This window comes from Triticum dicoccoides, chromosome 6B, assembly GCF_002162155.2.
Source record: "Triticum dicoccoides isolate Atlit2015 ecotype Zavitan chromosome 6B, WEW_v2.0, whole genome shotgun sequence".
In the NCBI taxonomy this organism is placed as follows: domain Eukaryota; kingdom Viridiplantae; phylum Streptophyta; class Magnoliopsida; order Poales; family Poaceae; genus Triticum; species Triticum dicoccoides.
This window is the reverse complement of record NC_041391.1, coordinates 213,488,699-213,497,077: the sequence shown is the minus strand read 5'-3', so window position 1 is coordinate 213,497,077 and position 8,379 is coordinate 213,488,699. Positions and strand designations below refer to the sequence as shown.

The 8,379-nt window shown below is 43.2% G+C and overlaps 1 long non-coding RNA gene across 2 annotated transcripts; it reads right to left on the bottom strand.

The window, feature by feature from the left end:
• Nucleotides 1-2,512: 2,512 nt before the first annotated feature.
• LOC119320240 lies at nucleotides 2,513-7,043 on the bottom strand. Of its 2 annotated transcripts, none has more exons than XR_005154871.1 (5): nucleotides 6,859-7,043; nucleotides 6,582-6,774; nucleotides 4,550-4,612; nucleotides 3,649-4,088; nucleotides 2,513-3,533 (listed from the first exon to the last, which is right to left on the bottom strand). It is a non-coding gene; the product is annotated as an uncharacterized LOC119320240 (long non-coding RNA). The 2 variants fall into 2 exon arrangements; XR_005154872.1 differs by having other exon boundaries at nucleotides 6,874-7,043.
• Between the last annotated feature and the right edge of the window lie 1,336 nt (nucleotides 7,044-8,379).

Genomic DNA, 8,379 nt, shown 5'->3' with positions numbered 1-8,379 from the left:
CGTTGGAGCATTTGTAATCATGGAAATATCTTCATATTTGATGGAGACAATGTTAGTTCAATACATGTTCTAGGTTACATTGGTTATACACATGACTACCCCATACGAGATATACAACAGGAGTTGGTGATTGCTTCTAATGTTTTGAAGAAGTGGCCAAGTGATAGTTAGAGCAAAATGATCAACAATTGAATTGATGAACAATGATAGAGCAAAGATGGATGAATTTCATGGATGTGGAGAGGAGGAACGACCGGGCCGGAGAAAGCCGCTTTTTCTGGATGCAAGGAAGGTAGTGAAAAAGATGATGACATAGGAAGTTAAGGACACACTTCTAATTTGTAAAATACACATTAGGGGTCTCTCCTACTATTTCACCTTAAAAAAAATACATGATAGAGAAAGCAATGGGAGAAAGAATTGGTAGTTGGCGTTGTATGAATGAATATCCATCATGTTTGGCATACACTTTTAAATTAGAACAACGACCGGTGCATACATTTTTTAAGTCCCGTAGCAAAGCATGGCATTCAACTAGTTGGTGTAGAAGGGGCGAATATGATGCCTCAATTACTCTGCCCACTTATGCCACTTAGCCTAAATGACGTTGTCCCAGTGACACGTGTATAGTTGATATGATAAATGGACGATTTTGATCATGTGACATTTGCGACTCCTCGGTTATGTATAAAGAAAAAGGAGGGGGGGGTACCCAAATCCTCCCCATGCGACCACACACCTTCTCCCATGCCGTTGTCATGGCAGGAGATAGGACTCGCGCACTAGGGAAGAAGAAGACGAAGAAGAAGGTTGTGTCTTCCTCCACCGCACTCCCGCCAGGCTATATTCAGGGCGATTGACTTCCATCCTCGGTGACGGAGGAGGAGCTGGACGAGCTCATCACCGACGAGATGTTGTCGGTGGATTGATGAAGGATTCCTTCGCCCGGTGAGACAGAGCCGAACACGGAACTCAAAGAGCGGGTACTCCTTGTTTCTCGCATTCGTCGTGGATTTTCCCTGCCTCTGAATCCCTTACTTCGAGCTTTCCTCGGATACCATGGCGCTGAACAACATCACCTTCCTCTGAATTCCATAGCATTTACGTCTAGCTTCGTATCTCTCTACTAGAATTTCCTTGATACTAGACCACATTGGGGCTTTTTTAAATATACTTTTAGTTGTAGAACCCAGAGTATGAAAAAAGATAATCTAAATGCCGAGCCTACAAATGTAATTCAAATGTGTGGTGGGTTAGGACTTCAAGTAAAAAAGAAAGCCACTTTGACATGAGGTGGCCTGACACTCTGAAAGGGTGGCAACGCACTTGGTTCTATTGTAAAGATGTTCCCATGCCCGACCGCGGCTGTTGTATGTGAGCACGACGGGGTAAAAATATGGAGTTGCTCCGGAAAAATTGCGACACATATAAAGATATAATACATCATTTTTTAAACATAATATAGACGCAAACACTCATACATATGCATATACACTCATCACTATAAACGCACGCACGCACATCCTACCCCTATGTGCACATCACCGATACATCATCTTGAAATCGACGAAGTCAGCAGGAACGTCTCCTCCCACTGAACCCACGTCACCCGAAGGCTTGAAATAATTCAAGAAAACCCAATCACCAATGCCAAGTCTAGTACTTGAACCCAAGTGGTCTAGGGATATCACTGCCCTCCTAACCATCCAACAACCGTATAAAGGTATGATAAAGCATTTGTTGGGATGCTCTTAGACATCAAAAGTACTTCTCTGATCTCGAGCTCAAATGCTCCTTGTGTGAACAGTAAATTCGAGAGAGAAAATAGGAAACAATTTCAAAAAATTCTGGAAATTTTTGTGTGGCAAACTTTAAGGCATGTTTCAAGTGCATGCAAAGTTTCATCATGAGATCACATTGGTGGAGGTCATGGTGCAAACAACAAAATCAGAGCTCCTAAATGCGATTGAAAGTAACATTTTCAGAGCATCGATTTTTTTTACCATGCCTTCCACCAATGTGATTTCATGATGAATTTATGCATGCACTCCAAACACTCCTTAATGTTTGCCACACAAAAAAATCAGGATTTTTTTAATTTATTGTTCATCTACGAGCATTTGAGGTCAACATTAGAAACTCCGTGTCCCTTAGACATGCTTTAGCTTATCTCTCCAGGTGGGTGGCTAGTTCGTCACGATTGAGATAGGATATAGCACCAGTTTGATATATACCGACCAGTTTGATGAGCAGCACTAATACATCAGATTGACGTGCTGTACTCATGCATTGTACTACAATCCAGGCTCATACTGACTCTACAACAATGGCCAGGCAGTTCACCAACAAGAATATAACTGCATTGGCTCATCAACTGTGGTTGATCGGAAGTTCCAGTATTTTGCATCTAAAGTAAAATTAACAAATCACAGAAAACCATACAACATTCAATGTGAAATGTACCAAACTGAATAAACCGATGTAACGTGTAAATGATATGCAACACACTAAATGACAAGTCAAATAGCTAATTAATTTACTCAAGTGTACCTCATTAGCATCAACATAAGTAGTATACAATATTCTAGCAGACTAAAGATTGAAACACTACACTGGGAGTTCCATTCAATAAAAGTTTAGAGCAGCAAATTCCTACAACTCAACACCAGCCACTCAGCCTCAGCACCAGGCTCACCCACAACGCCAGCAACACCAGCCACGATTCTAGAAGGCAAGAAATGAAAGCACTACTACATTGGGCGTTCCAAGTTTAGAGCAGTAAAAATACTACAACTCAGACTCATCCTCAGCACCAGCACCAGGCTCACCGACACCAACAACACCAGCACCATCACCAGGCTCACCGACACCGACAAGACCAGCACCAGCACCTGCCCCAGCACCTGCACCTGCCTCATCCTCATGCCGGACGTCTTGCACCTCATGGAGCCTACGAATGCTTTGAAGTTGTTTCTGCATGGCCGGTATCAGAAGGGGTAAACGAAGATATGACACTGTTTCACTTCCTTCAGAATTGTAGAACTGACCCTCAGACCTAAAGTACACAAAGGGCTCCATCCTGTGGGCATTTCAATTCCTCGGAAAATCAATGAACTGAAGCGCCTTGACAAGTTGCTTCTGTTCTGCAGTGAAGTCCTTTTGACCACTAGCTCTAACTAAGTGTAGTTCAGTGAGCAAAGCAATCTGGTCCTTGTTCAGGCAGGTCTGAATAGCATTGCTCGTTGGAACAATGTAACTCTTAACGTTGTAGTTATATGTCGTCATGAGGAGGGAATTGCTTGCAATCCTAAGCAGCCAATCATCTACATATGGCAGATTCAGTAATATGCTCCTCATCTCTGGCTTTTCAATCACAAGACGTATATGCTCATGTAAGTCTTTGTAGACACCAGAATACTCTGGAATTTGAAGTACAGCGCCATGGACATGGAACATTGGCCGATGCAGATTATACTGGTCCTGATCTTCAATGATATTAAACAAGTCCTGGACATCTTCTGGAACAGCTTCACCTAATTATAAGACAAATTAATTAATCTAGGTTAGGACAAATGAATGTGGCACGAGATGCAAACAGTTTTTGTAAGAAAGGAAAATAGGCTGTAAAAGTTAGTACACAAAGATTACCTTCGAACAAGCTCTGAAATATTAGAAGGGCCAACAGATAGTTATTTCTTTGAGCTTGTCACAGTGCAGCTCCTTTGAGGTTGCGGACAATGGTAACATTCCTCAATTTGATTTTACCAAATGAGGTCACAACCACATTGTTGCGGTCACAACCACATTGTTGCGGTCAAATGCAGTAAAACACACCCCATCCAGATCATTTATTTCAAGAGACTTAAGCATGCTCTTCATGAGCAGCCTGCACTGGGGAGATGCAAGTTCATAGATGACCACTGGGTCAACTTCACCAGGAACACACAAATAACCATTTTTGACTGTGGCTCCATTAAGTTCAATAACCATCGGAAATATGTCTGTGTATTCGTCCAGGGGCATTGCATCGTCTACATGATGCCCATCATCAAAGATATACATGCCATAAGCAATGAATGAGGATGCTCCTGGAGAATAAGATAATAAGCATTCAGCATGCTGGGCCAAATGTTTTCCTTGTTTTAAGTTGGCTCTACATGTAACTAAGCATAGGCTTGTTAAATAAAGAGCACGTGAGTTAAATAAACCATATAGTACAGCTTAAATAAAGGAATAATAACCGGTCAGCTTCATGTTCGGATTATACTAGTGGATATTGAGAAAAACACATCCCACGTGCATGTGCATGCCTCACACTTGCACATTCAGCGTACTCAATTAACCACGGTGTACAGGTGCACGATGCCAAACGCGTGGATCTATGCAATATCCAGCACCTATGCATTGTTGAGATTAGTTACTATAAGACTTTTAATGCACTTAAAACATCAACTAAGCACCAATGCACTGGAAGTGGCCTTATATGTTCAAATTCCTACATATAGATAAGTGAAGAAAACTAAATGGCAGAAACGGGATGAAACCTTACCGTTGTGAACAGGCTCAAACTCACGACGCATGTCAGCAAGCTATTGATGTCGTTTCAATTACCCTGTTAAGATCAGTTACAAGATATCAGCCGCTGGTGTTTAAATCATTCAAAAATAAACAGATAAGAGACTTTAGAGGGAAAATACAAACTTTCACCAAAAATTGCACCATTCGGAGGGAAATTTTTAGACATCATACACATAACTTTAAAGACAGAAATGCACCAAACAGTCCTGCCTTAGTACTAGCAGCAAAAATTAAACTATAGCAAGAAACATTAGTAAAAACTAAACTATAGGAAGAAACATTTGTATAAAGATCATGCGGTTCAAACCATTATAGGATCATCTGCAAAATCAATTTACTAATCTTCACAGGACAAGACTCATTCAAGCTAGAAAACAACTAAAAATCTAGAGATGCAGTATATCAATATAACAGCCTACATGATCCAATAGAGCACCTTTTGCAAACCAAGATCCATTGATCTTCTATAAGCTAGGAACAGTGCATGCATGCATCAGTAGTCACAAAAGGTTGTTACTACTCCATCACTGCATCAGAAACAATGCACACAGACACACCTACACATGCTCAACAACTCTTTTTCTTTCGGTTGGAAAAGCCTTGTGCTTCCCCTGTTTTGCAAAAGCTGCTCTGCTAATAGATATAGACAGCCTAAATCACAGGGTCATCTCCAAAATCAATTTACTAATCTTAGTAGGACGAGATCCATCGAATCTGCACCAATTCATTCAAGCTAGCAGACAATCATAGGATCAGATGCAGTATACCAATGGAACACCCTACATCTACATAGCACACACGTTCAACCTGGACAACGAGGCCTGCAGCCATCCTCTACAAACAACTGTTATTCCTCATACGATAAGAAACCCTAGATTACCGCGGCTACATTGCGGAGTATTCCTCGGCTGAGATTACCGCGGCTACATGGCGGAGTATTCCTCGGCCAAGAAACCCTAGATTACCGGGGCGGAATGGGACGGGAAGCAACCTTATATTACCGGGGACGAGCAGATGATGCGGAGGTACGTACTGGGTCTTTCCGGCCGGGGAAGGTGAACGGCGGCGCGTGGAGGAGCTGCGGGAGGCGGCGGGTCGAGAAGGTTGCGAGCGCGTTGTCTCGCCCGTCGCGTACCCTTCCGCGAGGATTTTCTCTCGCCTTCTCTAAGGGAAATGCCGAACCGTGGATTCGATCAGCCGTACGCGTGGGATCAGGCCGCGCCATCAGCGGGCTGGGTTGGCAGCACAACATGTGCACCTAAGAAAAGACCCCTTAGGTGACGAACGTTCACCAGTTGGGGTGGTATTTTCGAACGATTGCTGGCCTCTTTTTTTTTAAAGCAAAAAAAATACGATTGCTGGCCTTCTTAGTTATGAGTGGGTAATAGTTTCTTTAGAGCGACAAGGCAATTTCTGTCACAGAATTTTTCATTTAGTACTGCCACCATTTTATCGCGTCTTGGAAACAGCAGTCATTAAAAGGGGTTCGTTTGCCACCCCTCATCCAGGGGAGGGTCGCTGAACAGGATTTCTGTAAGAAAAAACTTTACTTCTCCCTCGTTTCTAAATATATGGCATTTTGGAGATTTCAATAAGGACTACATACGAGTGTAGATTTATTCATTTTGCTTCATATGTAGTTCATATTAAAATCTCTAAAATGGCTTATACTTAGGAACGAGTAAATTGATATAAGTAAGATCTACTCATGCATGTATGGAAGGAAAATAGAACCTTCTCTATGCATAAACTGCAATTAGGCTGGCTTTTTAAAGAAAAACAATAAGAGCAAGTTAATTGGGCAGTTTTGCCTCTCATGAAATTTGATCCCACTCAGCATCTTCCTCGATTGGAAATATTTTTTTTGGCGGTGCAAACGGAAGCGAGGGAGTAAGATGAATATATAACGCCAAAACTATTAAGATCTTATGATAAATAAAAAGTGTCCTTCGATGTAAGTAAGATCTAAAATAAAAAATTATCATTACATCGATCAACCTTACCGGTTTGATGGATCGACGAAAAAATACCAACCAGATGGGCGACGGCTGTGCTCCTATTCCCCTTCGTATATCAATGAAAAAACACAATGAAAATTAAGAAGAATACAAAAAGATGTTCGATATTAGATTTATAGACAGATCGATCTTGCCGACGATTAATTTTCAAGGATCGCCTATCCGGCTATCCCCCTGCCTAAATGATGTAAAACAAAAGTAAGATAATAAAGAATAGAAGATAAGATATAGAAAACTTAAAAAGAAGAAATCTCGATCTTACCGACGTAAAACATACCATCCAATGAGAAAGTCTGTGGAAGAACACGAAGGCTCGGTATAATCGAGGCATAAGAGCGAGCCTTCCCCGGATGGTTGATGACATGGCGCTTGTTCAACGGAATAAGTGCCTCTTCTCTTGTTCTTCTCTCCAGGATGAACGAAAGAAGGGTCTGTTCTCGAGGAGAGGGTTGGACGCTTTGCGGGGAGGGGCGAGGCCCACGGTTCCGCTCTATTAATAGGGGCATCGGTTTCCGATTTTTCTGGGCTGTTTTCGCATTTTGAAAAGGCACCTGATTAATAATAAAATACTAATACTGCTACCACCACGCGGTGACGTTCGGGAGAGGCCTGCTAACGTGCCTCGTTGATGTTGGATAGCTGGCAGTAATTCTAGCGTGAGCAAGAACGCAGTAATTCTAGCGGACTTTGAAGATTGCATGCGGCCCGACGAAGTCAAGTTTAAGCGGCTCCATCTATGGGCTAGGGTTCCAAATCTCCCATACAACCTGCGTGATGATACATGGGAGAAACTGATCGCGCAGCAGATCGATAAGGATGCCACCTCAATCCAGTTTGATCACATGGGGGGCTTCTTGCGAGCGCGGGTATCCATTGATGTCAGCAAACCTCTTAGGAGGTGGATTTTGATAGATTCTGCAAAGAGAAAGAAGGTTGATCTCTACGACATACAGTATGTGCAAGTCCCTCACTTTTGCTTTTCTTGTGGTCGTTTGGGCCACTCTGAGATCATGTGCCCAACACCGGGTCCTCGAGATGACAAAGGTAATCTTCCTTTTGGACCAAAGCCGAGGGCACCAAAACAACGGGGGAAGGCTACGTCGGCGGACAGCTCAAGTAATGAGCAGCACACGGAGCCGGGTAGCCAACGAGAGTCCAAGAATTCTTCCAACGTCGGCAAAGGTGATGAGGTGACCTCCCCTGCAAAGGAACGTGCAAATATCAAGAGGAAGGGAGCCCCAAAACAAGTCTACCGGCGGGTGGAACACTCTCCTCTCCTGATAACAGATGGTGTAGCTCCTGGAAACACCGATCCTACTCAAGATGAGGACGTAAACGCACCAGCACTAGGAGATGGACAAGAGCTGGAGCGGGAAGCAAAGAAGAAGAAACCCACACCTGAGAATTCGGCAGAGACTGCAAGGCAGTCCTGCCCGTCCCAATGAGCTGCGTTAGTTGGAACTGCCGGGGGCTTGGGAACCCCGAGGCAGTTCGAGAGCTTCGCAACATTGTGAAGCAAGAGTTACCCCTCCTACTCTTTGTCATGGAAACAAAAATATCAGCAAAAAGAGTAGAGAGCCTGCAACATTCGATGGGATTTGCAGGATGTTTTGCAGTCAATAGCACGGGTTTGAGCGGCGGCATCGGACTATTTTGGTCCCGGGATGTGGACGTCGAGCTAAAAAATTTCAGTTCCGTCCACATTGATGTGATGGTGCAGAGGACAGATCAAGTTTCGCCAACATGGAGGTTTACGGGGTTCTATGGAGCTCCAAGAGTGGAG